Raw genomic sequence first — 16,193 nt, forward strand, 5'->3', positions numbered from 1 at the left:
TAAACCTTCCCAAAATGTTCCCATTCTACTTATAATTATCGCAGTGTTAAAAACCTCATAATATAAGAAGCAGAGTGGACCACGCACTTGCTGGCATTCATGTTTCATTCAGTTCTTTAACAAAATGATTCTAGTCTTTAAAAAACAAAAACACAATGTATGTTTATTACAGGGGCGCTGGAAGTAATTTATAGAACCAGCTTTGTTATCACACTTCAAAGGAAAACTGAGTACCATCAGGATGGATGATCAAATTATGTTTTATCTCTTTTTTTCTTCTCCATCTGTCAGTAATGGTGCACATGCACTGTCTATTCCTCTTCCCTCCCACAGGTAAAAGGAGAAATCCAAAACTATAACCCTACAGGATCTAAGTGTGAAGTAATGTTTCATGTGCCCGCCTTCACAGTGCAGCGTGTAGAGCAGTGCCATGCCACGATGCATGTCTAAATAGCAAGGGTTTAATATGACTAGGGTTGGGAACTGTTTTCGAACAATGCCGGTGCCTAAGCGATGCCAAAATCAGTATTTTTGAGTGTATCTTCTTTATGTACGAGGCTCCAACATAATCTATATACTGGTGTTGACTCAGAGAAAGTTCATTTTGTGAGTCGATGTGATTATTTCCTTGGTATGAAAATGAAAGCAGAGACATTATTTCAGACAGCAAAACAACTGAAAGACATTCATCTTCAGCTGAAATAATGACAGCACAAAAATCACACTAATTCCATAATGTAACTATGTTTTGCCATTTATTTGTAATGCAGGGGGTTGCACTGAGGTGGCGGAGTATCAAAATGAAGTATCAGTAGGTTAACTATTTTGTATTTTGGTCCTGAAGGTATCATGTAGGTACTGGATTTCAATACTCATCCGTATATACAGTGCTTAACAAATTTATTAGACCACCTGTCATATTTGTCTCAGAGACCATCCAGCATCATGAAGTGCTTTAATGCAGACTCTTTCATTTTCAGTAAACTCTCCACGTTTTACCATTTTGGACAAGAATGAGGAATTTCAAACTGAATTCACCTTTTCATACCCAAATTTGAGCCGGCTCACTGGGCTTCTCTGAGAAGTCAGAAATGAATCAAGCATAACATTCAACCACTAAAACTCATTTTTCTGTTCAGGAATGCAAGTAAATAACTATAATTTGACATATTAATCAAGAAATATGAATGTGCTTTCATATTTTTTTCTGTTTTTTTGTAAATCAGTAAATTTGAAAATTCATGGATAACAATAATGATTATATTTTAGCATTAAAAATATCATTTGGGTTAAAGAGCTTCTACATATTGGTGTATTAACCATTGCAAAAACATAAAAAATGATTTGAGTAATTACCAATGCTCTTTATTTAGGGCAGCTGTGGCATAAACCTTACTTTGGTTGGTGGTCTAATAAATTTGTTAAGCACTGTATTGTAATGTGTTTGACAAATTAACCTGACATCATTAACAGGAATTATGTCATCACTTATATAGCATCTCCAAACACAGACAGTTGTGCTGCTGGAAAGGGACACACACACTCTTAAGCCATTTTGTATAAACTAGACATATTACACAGAACTGTCGTCATGACCAGGCCTGCCTATCCCTATACGCAGACCATGCACAGCGCTAAGGTCTCATCACCTGGGGGGTTCACTTTAAGGGTTTTTTTTTCCCCTTCTCTCTTTCTCTCTACATCAGCCCAATGTCTGTACAATAAATATGACCAAGGTGTTGTATTATCAAACATCAAGCTTCCTCGCAACATCAGCCGTTTTAAAATAAAACTGCAGGTAAAAAAACATAATGGCAATGTAAATATTAAGGTGATTTAATTAAAAGTAGGCTACTAATGAAAACACTGATGTAGAAACACAGCGTGGACATGAAAGAAGCAAAGTAAAGGCAGTGTAGGGGGGCCTCATACCAGAGTGTGCTTAAGGCTTCACTTTGGCTGGAGTGGCCCTGTTCATGATGGGTTTTTTTTCTTTTCTAAGTACCCTGTGATACTGTATTACTGTCCATTCCTTGTATGTAACATATTTGAGCCTCTGAGTCAAATATAAATAAACTGTAGAAGTATCTGTACTGTCAGTGTAAACACAAAGCTGAAAACAACAAACCCAGAGGGAGGTTGACAACATGCTCATTTAGGAAATCAGAACTCCACGATACATTTACTTGGGGTTTATTTGTGTTTTTGCCATTATAAACAACGTTGTCATGCACTGAACCAAAATGGTATCAAAGTATGGCCATAATAAAAAGGCCTCCATCCAACGGGTAAAATGTACACATTTCAAGTGAGAAAGCTATGTTTGATAACATAATTTTCAAATTAACTCTATTAAATGTAAACTATAGCACTGTTTATTGTAAATGCTTGTATTGCATATCACGGATTTGAGAGTATTCAGATGTACAATTTTGTCAATAATAATCATTTAGCGATAAATTCTTGTTGAAATCCCCAGTTTTTGATGTTAGTAGTTTAGTAGACTGCTTCATAGTGTTAGTTCAGAGTGCTTTTAATTACTCAATGGATGGTGAGAGCAAGAGATCCCAACAACAAGACAAAGATAGCAGAGCAGAAACCAGAGGGGAGGATTACGCTACAGCCTTAAAGCTTGTTTGAGCACACAGAGCCTCTTTCACTCCGCACACAGGCTAGCTAATACTATTAGTAAACTGCACTGTTTCCCACACAACCACTTTACTTGAGTGGGCTAACATGGTCTATTTACGCTCCCCAAGGTATATTTTGTGACCAATTTAAGCTGTTTTATTTTCATTTTCGTCCCTTTATAGGATAAATGCCATCTGGATTCAGTTCAAAAGCTTAAAATCCCCCTTTGCCGTTTAACCCTCGTTAACCTGTCGCGAGAAAGGTCCAACACATACTTTGCAAAGGTAGAGAGGGAAGCATCCTCAGGTCTAACCCTGCTGTGAATGCATTAATTGAGATGCAACCTCTCCTGTTTAATATAGACCTACCTAAGCCGCTGTTGAAAAAGCTTGTTAAGTGATGCCGATCTCATGCAGTACCACTGTGGTTTTGATCATTTTGCCATGCTACTTTATGTACAGCAAAATTACAGTGGTGAAAACTGAAAGAGCTGACAATATGAGTGGAGTTTTTCAGGGATCTTATAAACATACGACTGATGAGAAAGAAAAACAGAGAGGCTTGAGAGGGAGACAGTAGGAACCAATGCAGGACAAGCTGGCGTGTGAAGTAAAAGACTTTAGGTACGAGTGACTTTTCCTAAACACAAGCCACACCTCCTGGTCCTTAAGCTGACTACACATCAGATGATTTTAAACCAATTCTAGAGCTTATAATCCTTCTTACACAAATGGTGGATGAAGAGTGGACGATATGGAAATATACCATGTCTTCTTGTTATGTTTTCCTAAAAGGATCATAACCATAATTTTATCTCACTAATCTATTAGTTGCTGATCACAACAACCGAGCTTATTTCCCCATTCAACTTTTAGAAAAGTCAAGTCTAGAAATTATTACTGAAGCAGAAGATAGAGAGCTGCAGACTGAGATCACTTTGCATGGGAAAAAAAATGCATCACTAATTATACTGTTTTAAAACCACTGTTGTCCAGACCTCACTGACATCACCGCCTCCCTCTGTGAAATAAGACTCAAATATTAAAAAGTTTCAATGTGATTCCCTTATCACAACATGACAGTGTAGTGTGAAAAGGCTTCTTACTAAAGTGTAATTAATGAAAGCGCAAAATAATATTGGCTGTAGCAATTAAAATAACAGGATTAGATCTGCCTCAGGCACACTTTCGCCTCCGCTGACCCCAGTGTGTCTGGGCACCTGCTTTGACTCACCAGTCAATTTAGGACGCTGTCTGTTAAGATCCATGTCTAAAAGTTGTGCAAAAATGCAAATTTTGTGCAGACTGTACCAATACCTACTTAATTTTTTGTTTTTTTCTAATAATTTAATCTTTTATTAACTTTTATGGCAGTAGACACACATAAAAGCAAACACTAATAAATATAAAACCACCAAAAATGGCAGAAAGCAGCTCAGACATTTATAAGTGTAGCTGAAATTAGGTACAGCATTGCAAAAGCATAATAAATTAATGATCAGTACAACTGAAAGTATGAGTTTACATAGTCCATTAAAGTCCTGGCAAGATCAGGTTCTTTCTTCAAAAATGATGGCTAAAAATGTCCCATGACTCTTCAGAAAAGCATTTTCCTAGCATCTTCTCATATGCACTAACTGCCATCATGCCTTCCTTTTACATTCAACTGACCACAAGTTATCAGACTAGTTGTTTAAAGTCTCTAAGTGGATATTTATTAAATTAGGTACAACAGTTTTATCCCCAAAATGACATAGCTGTAGTGATCTGGGCAGATAACAATCTGACTCCATGATGAGAAAATCATTCAGCATTCCCATAAGGCATGTATAAACATGCCACGTTCTTTTTTACACTTCCAGCACAAACAAATCTTTCACTAATCCCATACTATTAAGTCTTGTAGGGATGTAATAATATCTCTAAAATAGTTTGTACTGATTTAATTTACTGCTAGCTTCTCTGATGCATTTCCCATTGTTGGAGAGAATCCTCCCCATGTTTCACCATCCACTGTATATCTTAAATCTTTCTCTCAGATCACCTTAAGGTCTCTATTTTTGTAGGTATTAAACCATGGACATATTTCACACCACTTGGACGCTTTAAAGAGATATTTTAGTATTTTAAAGTGGGGTTGTATAAGGTGCTTTGCAATAATAGTGACATTAATCTCCAGAGTTTTCAGTGTGTATTGCTCCTTTAAGAAGAATTCGCTGGTTGCACTAACAGGGAAGCTAGACCATACAGTGTTACAGAAGGCTACAGTTGGGCCCAAAAACAATACTGGCTCATTGTACTCTTGATCGAATTTTTTTTTTATCCCTGTGTTTGGTACACGTGGGACTTTACAAGTCTTCTTTGGGACATTTCTGATTGAGGATCGTAGCTCACAGACGCCTGCAGTCTGCATCACTCCTCATCTAGAGTTCCCTGCCTTGCTGAAAGCTGCTATTTTACAGATCTTCAACTTTTCAGAGATAAATTGGAAAAACTGACCCCAACTAGAAGAACTGGATGGAAATATGTCATCCAAGTAATTTTAAGGCTGTCATTTTATCCTTCACGTGGCTGATAACTAGATAAGCTACAGTTAGCATGGTATGTTGACTCAATGAAAGCAATGCGCCAGGGGGTTGTAGTGGAAAACTGAGCTGAAATAAGTAGTTTTAGTTTGTTGTTTTGTCTCTGACAAAGCCAGCAGACCCAAACAGCACACCAGGTAAGCTGAGGTGGTGGAACACATAGCCAGTAGCTGAAGCTTGCATTGGAAAACAGTGCCAAAGAATGCAACATCTGGTTGGTGACACCTCCTGGTCTGCTAGCTTTCATTGGCTATTGCGAGTATTAGGGATAGGTACCTAATTCGGTACTTTTATCAAATTCCATCGGTACTCCCACGTATGCAATCCTGAGGTTTTGAGGTTATTTTATAAATTAAAAAAACATTTATCAGTGCATATTCACACACAGAAGTACCAAAAATGGGTACCGTTGTGTACCTGTACCAGATCACAGGTACCGGGAATCGATACTGTACCGGTTCAATTTGGAAGGTACCCATACCTAGCAAGTATTCTGTCGGAGGCTGGGTGATTTGGAATCACAAATATCAAACATATTTGACATTTAAGATCAAGACTGGGGAAGGTCTGAACCGATCTGAAGCTGTAAAACAACTTTGACACCATACCATTTGGACAAATGATTGGTTACAACAAGCCCGGAATTAGACCACACACCCCTGACCACTGGAAGGGCAAATTGGGCCCAAAACCTGGCTTAAGATTATCTAGTATTGATTACACTGACAACTGGTCAGCGTACCTCTGACCTGCACTTCATTTTCCCATAATATCAATCATTTCTGACCTCAATACCAGCCTCTTCTGTAGTATAGAGCTAATTATGGCAAGTATTGCCTCAGCAGTGTAGCACTCATGAAATCTTGAGATCAATAAAAAGCAATAAAAATCAAAAGCGGCTCGCCATTTTTTTCTTAACATATTGATTCCTCTCTACCTCCAACATGAGTACACACACGGCATGACAGGCATGTGCCCAAAAAAGGCTGGTACATGCTAAGAGTGACTACAGCTGGTTTCAGAGGAACGTGTGCGTGTATGAGCTCTGCGCATGTGTGCAGTGTCATAGTCTATGTGCAAGAAAAAGGAGCTCTATAAATACGCCAGGCTGGTTTAGATTTCATGTCCAGGGTGGGGCAGTGGGCCACACCATTCACATTTCTTTTGCTTTTCTGCTGTGATTGTACCAACAGAATTCCCTCCATCAAGCCTTTACTAACAGCTTTTACTCCCGCTCAGAATTAGCATATATGTTAATGTATGGAAAGAGAGCGGGTTCACATGTGTGTGAGAGAAAGAAATCAGCTATGTTCACCAGCAGTGATTCTCTCTAAAAATAAAACAAACACACTGCCATTGCCTAGCAACCACCCACCCTGCAGGGCAAACATCCAGGCTAAGCTTCATTCAGCGACATCCCCCTCTCCATGTCTCCCTCTAAAACACACATACACACATCCCGCCTGGTAGAGAGAGGAAAGGGGAGTTGCATCATCCATCCATTAAAGCATTCACAGCAGCCAGACCCTAAGAGGAGACATGCAGACTGCAAGAACACATGCAGATACTATGAGATCTCTCTGGCTGACAATGTTACGACAGACTGCTGACGACAACTAAAACACACACACACACACACACACACACAGAAAAGACCGAAAATTTAGCCAAGACCAAAACCAGGAACTTTCAACCACTTAACCCCTTAAAACTGCTGTCCCCCGTGCTGTGACCATAGGTCGAAACCAACACCCCCTCATGCGAAGACGCACATGTCTGCCAAAAAGCACTGACTATGAAGAGGGAAGTGGAAGGTCGGGGATTACATAATGCTGCAGAGAGCCTGAGTGCTGCTCTGAGAGCAGCCACACTCGCGCAACAGTTAATGCTATCCTGGAAGCAAGGTTAATGCACCACTTCCAGCACCATCACTATCAATAAATATGTTGAAATTCACTGAGACTCACCCTTTAGCTCTATGCCTGAGATGATGTAGAATCAACAGATTGGGACGTTGATTACTTAACTTGAATTTGATTACAGTGTATTGTTTTTCCTAAAGACCTTATGTTTAGATGTCATGTAAAACATTTAAGTGTTTTTCCAGAAACTTTTCAACCCTTTCAGTTGGCACACACATCTCACATTTGGCTTAGTGTTGCTTTTGAGAATGACTGTTTCCACAGATCAGAACAACAACTGAGCCAATGAGCTAGAGATGTCAAAGCTCGCAAATGTCAGCAATTAGTGTTTTCTAACAGTCACTGAGGCAAAAAAAATGCACCAAAACATCTTAAACAATATTAGGGCGACCACCATTACAGAATTTTGAAACATATTTATGATGCTAGTAAAATCAAACAATATCAATATCTGTGTTGATATGACAGGAACAAAAATAGAACTCCTGTGCATCTATTTGTTGGTTTTTGTTCTTAATTACCAAAAATTGCATAATTCAAGCAGTACTCTTTACTTCATGCAAGCCAGCTTTTGGTTACATGGTATATGACTGATGATCTGTGGTTACATTTCTGTACCTTTCTATACCACAGATTCTTGAAACAACAGACTGTACTGTTTCGAAACCTGGTATTCTTAACATGCAATACAAAAAAGAGAGAGACAACCACAGCAGAGTGATGGAGAGGGAAATGTTGGCAAAAAATAGCAACCCATGAGTCACTGCTGTTAGTACCAGGGGTGGAAAGTAACTAATTACAGTTACTCAAATTACTCTAATAACCAAGTACCTTTTTTGGTTACTTGTACTAGTTTGAGTACATTTTAAAGTCAAAACTTTTACTTCTACTTAAGTAAGTTTTAACCAGAGTAACTGTACTTTCCACTTTGACTACACAGTAGCACAGAGAAAGAATGATTCTCAGTCCATGATGGGAAGTTTTCCATCACGCCCTTGGGAGTTTTTTTTAACGTGTTTTATACATGTCTAGTGTGTTTAGATGTTTTCTGTTGTTTAGTGATCCCTGCTGGGGATTTCTGCTCATGTTTCTGGTTGATTGTTGTTGTTTTTGATGTGAGACACATTTGCACCATGGCTGAAGTTATCCACTGATTTAGAGTTTGACCTTCGGTGCTCCTGAAGGTCAGTAATTATTGCTTAATATGAGGTTGACTCTGCTTTGTTCTTGTCAGAGGAGACCCACCTCATATTGTAAAATGCTTAACACTCTCAAAAGTGTATTTCAACTATATGTAGTGTGGACCAATGAAGGGATTTTTTTAAGCGTTTAATTAAACTTTATATGAGTTAAATTAACTGTCAATTTTGCTGTGTATTTGACTTTATTATAGAGGTGTGACTTTGCCTGAACAACCTGTCTGGAGATTTCTTCTCCTGTTTTTTTGTCAATAAAGAAAGATCAGATTGTATTGTAAAATCCCTCAGTAGCTACTAAGTACTCAAAGTAAACTTTAAATGAAATACTTTTTACTTATATTTGAGTAGATATACAGAGCAGTACTTTTACTTGGTTGTGTACTTTTTCCACCTCTGGTTAGCATAGCATCGGGCTAGTAGATCATTCATGCTAACATTTGGATAGACCAACAAATTCAGCATAGTACGGTAGTATGCAGCATGCCTGTTTGTTTAGACTTCTCTCCAGGTGTATGCTAGCCCAGCCCCTCATCATCCAATCAGTTGCAATGACTGATCCTTACCTCTGTGTACTCTGTCACATCTGTCAGTCAAGTCACACCTCAAATTTATGGCTCTGTAATTGCCTAATCTGAAACAGAGAACATTGTAATACACAAAAAATGTGTAGTCATCTTAACTCTCTCTCCCCACATTTCCTGTCTCTCTACAGCTGTCTTATCAAATAAAGGCTACAAAGCTCATGTGTCTGTAATGTTGGTGAAACCTTACTATCTCTAGTATTAGAAGCACATTGAAGAGAAGCCTACATTAGGGCCAAGATATTAACTAGCTACTCGAAATGTTCACTTGCACAACAAAAAAGCATATCACAAAACCATAGAATAGCATGAAAAAGGCAGTTTTTTTCCTGTGATTTAACTCAGGAAGGGAAACTTCCATATAAATTCTAGATTCATCATTACAAAGTGAAATATGTCATGACTTCTTTTTGTTTCAACTTTAATGATTACGGCTTACAGCTCACAAAAATCCACTGTCTTAAAATATTAAAATAGAACAAAACATCAGTGGAAAAAAGATTTATAATATAGAAATGTTTGTCCAATTATGCACTCAGTAATTGGTTGGGGCTCCTTTTACACAAATTACTGCATCTATGTGGCATGGCATGGAGCCAATCAGCCTGTGGCACTGCTAGGGTGTTATGAAGGCCAGGCTGATCTGATAGCAGCCTTCAGCTCATCAGCATTGTTGAGTCTGGTGTCTCTCATTTCTCCAGATTCTCTACGGGGCTCAGATCAGGCCAGCTGGCTGGCCAATCAAGCACAGTAAAAACATGGTCAGCAAACCAGTTTCTGGTAGTTTTAGCTTTTGGCTTCACGGTGGGCAGGTGCCAAGTCCTGCTGCAAAAGGAAATTTCTCAGCAGATGGAAGCATGGAGTGCTCTGAAAACTAGTAGACAGCTGACAGCGTTGATTCTGGACTTGATAAAGCACAGTGGACCAACAGCAGCAGATGACCTAGCACCTCAAACCATCACTGACTGTAGTAACTAAAAACACTAGACTTCAAGCACCTTGGATTCTGGGCCTCTCTGATCTTCCTCCAGACTCTGGGACCTTGATTTCCAAATAAAATTCAAAAAGTTAGATTCATCTGAAAACAGGACTTTGGACCACAGAGCAACAGTCCAGTTCTTTTTCTCCTTTGCCCAGGTGAGAAGCTTATAACCTAAGGAGAGGCTCTACTCAGAGAACATGACACTTGAGCTCATCCTTGTTACTTGCACCTTTTCTTTCCACACTTTTCCCTTCTAGTCAACTTTCCACCAATATGCTTTGATAAAGCCTCTGAGAACAGCCTGCACTTTCAGCAATGACCTTCTGTGGCTTACCCTCCTTGTGAAGGGTGTCAGTGATGGGCATCTGGACATTTGTCAAGACAGCAGTCTTCCCTATGAATGGGGATGTGTGTACTGAACCAGACTGAGAGAATTAACATCAAGAAAACCTTTGCAAATTGGACATTCCCAAAATACCATGGATTTCTGATTTTCATGAGTGGTAAGCCATAATCAGCAAAATAACAAAAAAATCTTGAAACTTCTGGAAAATGTGAAGTTAATAACGGGTAAAAATAACATGACATCCTATTTTTTAGATGCATCTGTAATGTGGCCTTTTGAACTTTATCCCAGCATTGGGAAATTTTAAAATGAATGGATCACAAGAATAAGCGGATAAAATCTCAACACAAGCACATGAATTTGACATTTTTACAACCACTAATTCTTCTAGACCTGGAGACTTTGCTGAACATGCAGCAACAAGTCTGAGTCAGCAAACTGAAGAAGCATTAGGGCAATTTATTTTTAATCTTATTAAGTCAAAGTTGTTGAAATTCATCACCTATTGCCTTAAGTGAAGAAAAGCAAAAAAGAAAATTTCTATGTACAAGTTGTGCCCTTCGTCTTACATGATAGAAATCTTGATGATCAATAACACTGAGGTTTTTTGCTGCTTCAGCACTTTTCTGTGAGATTTCTCCCTGGTCATGTGTGTGATAACCACGTGACTGATGACCACCTTGATGGAAATACCAGATATCTGTCACACAAACACAAGAAATTTTCTCATATTTACAAAATCAGGAGGACAAGGGTGACACAATATCAGAATTTTGAACTATGACTCTACTACAAATCAAACTATTATGCTGCCTGTTTCAATACCAACAAAATAATACTGTGAAGCACACAATGTTGTGAGTTTCTTGATTTCAATAATCAAAAATCTAGGTAAAGCTCCTGCACATTGTCAAGCCTGGATAAAAAACATTGGTAACATTTCAGGGGTTTGCCTGCATTTTTTGATGGCTTAAAACATTCTTCCTCTACATTTACAGAGTAGGGTTTTTTTGTATCAGAGATTTTGACCACTTAACAAAGACCAGCTGTATGTATCATTAGTTTAAAGTTGCTAGAGAGGATTGTCAGTGGGATAGGGGAAGGCACCAGAAAGGGACAGCCTGTATTGAAGGGTTAGAGCTTACCGATCCTTTAAAAAAACATACTACAAAGTAGGCTGCTCTGATTTTTAGACTCTTGCCATTTTGTGTAATTGATCCCCTCATGTACCAGCAATGATTTCTCACACCACATCTTCTTAAGCCGTCTGAATTTATTTTTCAATCAGCCTTTTTTATCTTAACTGCTTTCATCTTTTAAACATTTACCACACTACAACTCTGACCTTGCCTCCCTTTTTTTATGTTTCTTTTATAACGCACAGAACAAAGGTACACAGATCCAACATGCAACGCACTTTTATTGACCCTCCCATTTCTTCATCTCCCTTTTGTGCACTAATCTTCAGCAGAGCTTCCAAGGTGGGCCATATAACTCCCGGATCAGTGGACGCCTGCACAACTAGCTCTGGTGCATTTTTCTCCTTTGACAGTCCAAAAGATTTTCATTGTACAAATATGACATGACAGCAAACACAACAAAACATAAAGCTCATGACAGATGAGAAGTGGCACTTGACAAGTGTAAGGGCGTTTTCAAAGCTTGGCAACTGGTGGGATTAGTAAATCTCTGTAAAACCACACAGACAAAAGCATCAAAGTGTGAAAGGTGAAGAGCAACAATCAACCAGCCATGAAGGAAAGGGCAACTACAGCTTCTATTACAGGTTAGCTTCATCACAAACATCTGATTCTTTACTTTGTCTGTGAAATAAAATAGTAAAAAAAAAAAAAAGGTACAAATAGTACCCTAACAGAAGGATGCCAAAAAGTAGGCCAATAAAAGTCAGTTAATTTGGTACCTCTTCAGTTCTAAAGGCGATCAAGGAAAGCTGAGATCAATAGTTAGGCTCAGTTAAAATCCAGGCAGCCGCTTCCTTATATCTTCTCAACTGTTATCACCGTCTTTCACAGGTGATTGCAAATTAAAACAAAGATTATCACCATGCTATCATACTATCAAGAAACTCAACCAACTTGTTTATCATCGCAAAGAGTAAACATTTTGATATGAAGACCATACAACTGCCATCAAGAGTTTAGGTTTCGAAAAGAAACAAAAATAGAGATGCACTGATTGGTTAGATCAGGGTCGACATTTGGTGTTTGCTCTAACAGTTCCACTAATTCCAATACCAGTGTGAAATCTGTGTTTCAAATGAGCTGTGCTTTTGGACGAACTGTAAAACATCTAACACCCATTTTTTTAAATCTAAAAGTAGACCAATACAACCAATACGCAACCAATATAAGGAATTAAATGCTGAGATGCTATCATGACTTCAAATGTAGCCTTAACCATCACCTGCAACTAGGGATGGGAACAATTAATTGATGATCGATTAATTGGTTGTTAAGAATTTGGTCGATCATGATGTTGGCATTTTATAAAGAGACTAAACACGTCTTACTCTGCACTGCACAACAATATCTACCGTTATGATATTGTGAGTGGGTTTTAACAAAAGCAATGAGACATCTTACCCATCAGGGGCGATTTAACTTAAGGAGAGAGGGAGAGGGCAAACAGAAGAAGTACTTGAGCAGCACAATGCATGATCTCAATTTGCCGAAACGCAAAATAAAGAGAGCGAAGCGAAGTGTGGTGTGGGACTGTTTCAGTTTAGAAAAATCATTGAGAAACACACTCCTTAGTTACCAGTTTTTGTTATATAGGGAAATGTTATACATGAAGAAATGTCGTCAAGTTCTGATAAAACTTGCGCTTTAGCAGCATCTACGCTGATCTCTTCCGCCATAATTACACCGGCCTCTTCTTGCTACTTGCATACGTCATGACCCTGCCGCGCCTGAAAGTACTGCCCCTTGTAGCTGATTGGTCCTGTCACTTTCTAACTGAGCCTAAACAGTTCAGATTGGAGCTTTGCAAGATGGTTTGGCCAGTAAGAAACATAGAAACAGGCAAATCCATCTGCTTTGCATGGTTATCAAAACTTTGTTTTAAAAAAAACAGTTTTGTAAAGTCAATAAACCTTGTGGGATGCCTATTTGATTGGAAAGATTGCTCAGTTCACGACAAAAGCGACCAGCAGATGTGGTCTGCCAGACCTGTGGGCCATGGTTCTGTACATCATGACTATCAATGTTACAGTAAGCTGAGAGCTCTGCATTAGCTACACAGAAACTGCATGTTCTATACTTTTACTTTTCATGAGAACAGAAACTTCAATAGAATGCAAATCAAAATACAACAATATAGACACATTTGATATTATGGCAACAAAAATAGAAGTCATTGGCACCAAATGCTGGGTAATTTCTTGTTTTCAAATATCAGAGACTGCAAGCAAATTCCACGCATTAGAAATATAATCACTGCTGGTCATCATAAACAACTGATGGATTCATTCATCTCCAACACACCTTTACAATCACACAGATAACTTTGTTTTTTAAGCTTTGGACATTTGATTTTTTTTTTTTGGGGGGGGGGTATAAAATTGAAATAGCATACATTTTTTATTTGAAATAAGTGACACTGAAAACTATCACAAATTTTGACAACTTCACTACTGACATGTGGTCACTGACACATTATTTTCTAATGGGCTGATGTCTGATAAAGAGCTGATAATGAATGACGCATTGAACGAATGATTGCATTACTAATGCATCAAAAATGGACTTTCTTCAAATGTGTATTGGTCAGGAGATGAGAGTTCTTTATCGATTGTATTCTTCTTTTTTAATATGGCATATATCTTCTTAGCTTGTTGTTCACTGAAAAAAAGAAATCCAGACTGTGCACCACCCTGTCCCTGTAACTGGAACTGTAACAAACAACCTAATTTGGACGAGGCAACATTGCATGATTCAAGGCAAATACCAACAGGTTGCGTTTGTGCCCTGTACTATGAACTTTAGCCTGCACCTCCTGTCCTCTATCCAAGTCCTGGTGCTCTGGGAGCAGAGCTGCAGCATGTTAGTCATGAAGAACTGCATCCCTCATTGAGGCTAACTTGCCCTCAGGCGGCAAACGTTCTGATTTCAGCCATATTGCTTGTTATTAGTTATTTGTTACTCTTGTTTCCCCGGCAATGTGGGACCATGAAGTTGTGGGTCAGAGCATTTGAGTGAATGGGTGTGTTTATTTTTATTTGGCTGATGATATCAGCAGACTTACATCAGAATTGCTCCTTAAATAGCAAACATAGACCTACTGGACCTATAAAAACTGCACATTTGCCATGATTGTGTCATCATTTAAAACTGCATGGCTACATGGTAAATATTACCCAGCTGCCTTGATGTCTGTGATATGCTCTTCTTTCCCTAAGTAAGTTATCTCGCAGGAAACGAGAAAACTTCAGGCAAATTGATTCATTCCACAGAAAAAAGGAGGATCAGTTCAGCTCAGTGCTGTGATTCTCTTACTTCTATGGAAGATCAATGTGGCTCCTATAGATGGATACAGTTTTTAGAGCACATTATGATGTCAGCAGAACCATAAGAGCACGACCAAGAGCTTTAAGATCCATCAAGCTCCTAAAGAAGCTTGTTGACTGCCTCAATCTCCCACTGACACTGTTTCATCTGCTCCTCAGTCTTTACACTGTGACTGCTGACTCAGATAAGATTATCAGCCATTGAACTCCTCCAGTATCTGGCTCACACTGCACAATCTGAACGCCAAGTGATGTCATACACCAGTCACCTGTGCACCTTATCGCTATCTGATACGCTGGTTGGCTGACTGGCTAAATTTCAACTCAGCACAATGCAAAATTGATGATGAAATATGAGATTGCAATAAGCCAGTGCTTGGATGACAGATCTCTGCAATACAGTACAGCTGTTTAGAGTGCCTTCAATTACATAAGATCATATAAAATTCCTAAACTAAAAGTAACAAAGACAGGAGCTTGGCCCTTTTAGGAAACAAATGTATTTGTGTTAAAATCCAGAGGGATGTTGGGGATGGGTGTTGCAGAGTGACGGTCAAAGCTGTCAGTTTGACAGGCACAGAGGACTCTTGTTTTTAGCCAAATAAAACTGGGAATAGGACCTGCTTGCAGGAAACCTTGCAGATATTCAGGCTGAATGATTTATAGTTTTTATTTGTTATCTACATTCTTGCAAGGACACTAAATAATAGTTTCAGAAGCAGCAAAAAAAAGTGCTGAAAATATCTAGAGAACTCTATGCTATGTTTCATAGATATAGCCTACACTTTTTTTAGTAGCTTTGGTTCCAGAGGTAAAATGTAACATTTAAATCCTGCTTTGACATTTCACAGAATCCTTATATCAACACCTTTAATGCATGGGCTCTCAATCAAAATAACAACAAAAGATGACATACAGAGAGGCATTGTTTAGCAGCCTACTTCTTGTTTTGAACTGGGGACTCCATAAGGTGCACATACAAAACAGTAAACCACTGTTTTTGTTTCATGAATGAATGTCACAGTATGAGGGAGAAAAGCTGTTTAAAGTAACCTAACTGGTTCGCACTTCCAGCTACTCAAAATATTCTGGGGTCAATTACTGGGGCATGATACAGGGCACTTTTAACAGCTTTTCTTTCTCTTTATGTGAGATTCATGAAATGAAATGAAAGGCGAGGTTTACTGTTGAGTTAATGCACCATGTGGAGTGCAGTTTTCTTTCTTTTCAGGTCTAGTGACAGCTTTAAGCTTCAAATTCTCAGTACAATTTATCAGAGAAGACAATAAAAATGTATATCTTTGTATTACATAATTCAGGGAAATTAAAAGAACTTTTTACCTTAAAACATATGAATTTTGGTTCATTGAAATACTGGAATTTTTCTCTACACTTAAATTGCTATTTTGTTCACAGCTTACTT

General features: G+C 38.5%; 1 protein-coding gene across 2 annotated transcripts in view; it reads right to left on the bottom strand.

The window, feature by feature from the left end:
- ppm1bb (protein phosphatase, Mg2+/Mn2+ dependent, 1Bb) overlaps positions 1 to 16,193 on the bottom strand; it is a 39,135-nt gene that overhangs the window by 20,656 nt on the left and 2,286 nt on the right. The window lies entirely within an intron of this gene.

Source organism: Cheilinus undulatus, linkage group 20 (genome assembly GCF_018320785.1).
Source record: "Cheilinus undulatus linkage group 20, ASM1832078v1, whole genome shotgun sequence".
In the NCBI taxonomy this organism is placed as follows: Eukaryota; Metazoa; Chordata; class Actinopteri; order Labriformes; family Labridae; genus Cheilinus; species Cheilinus undulatus.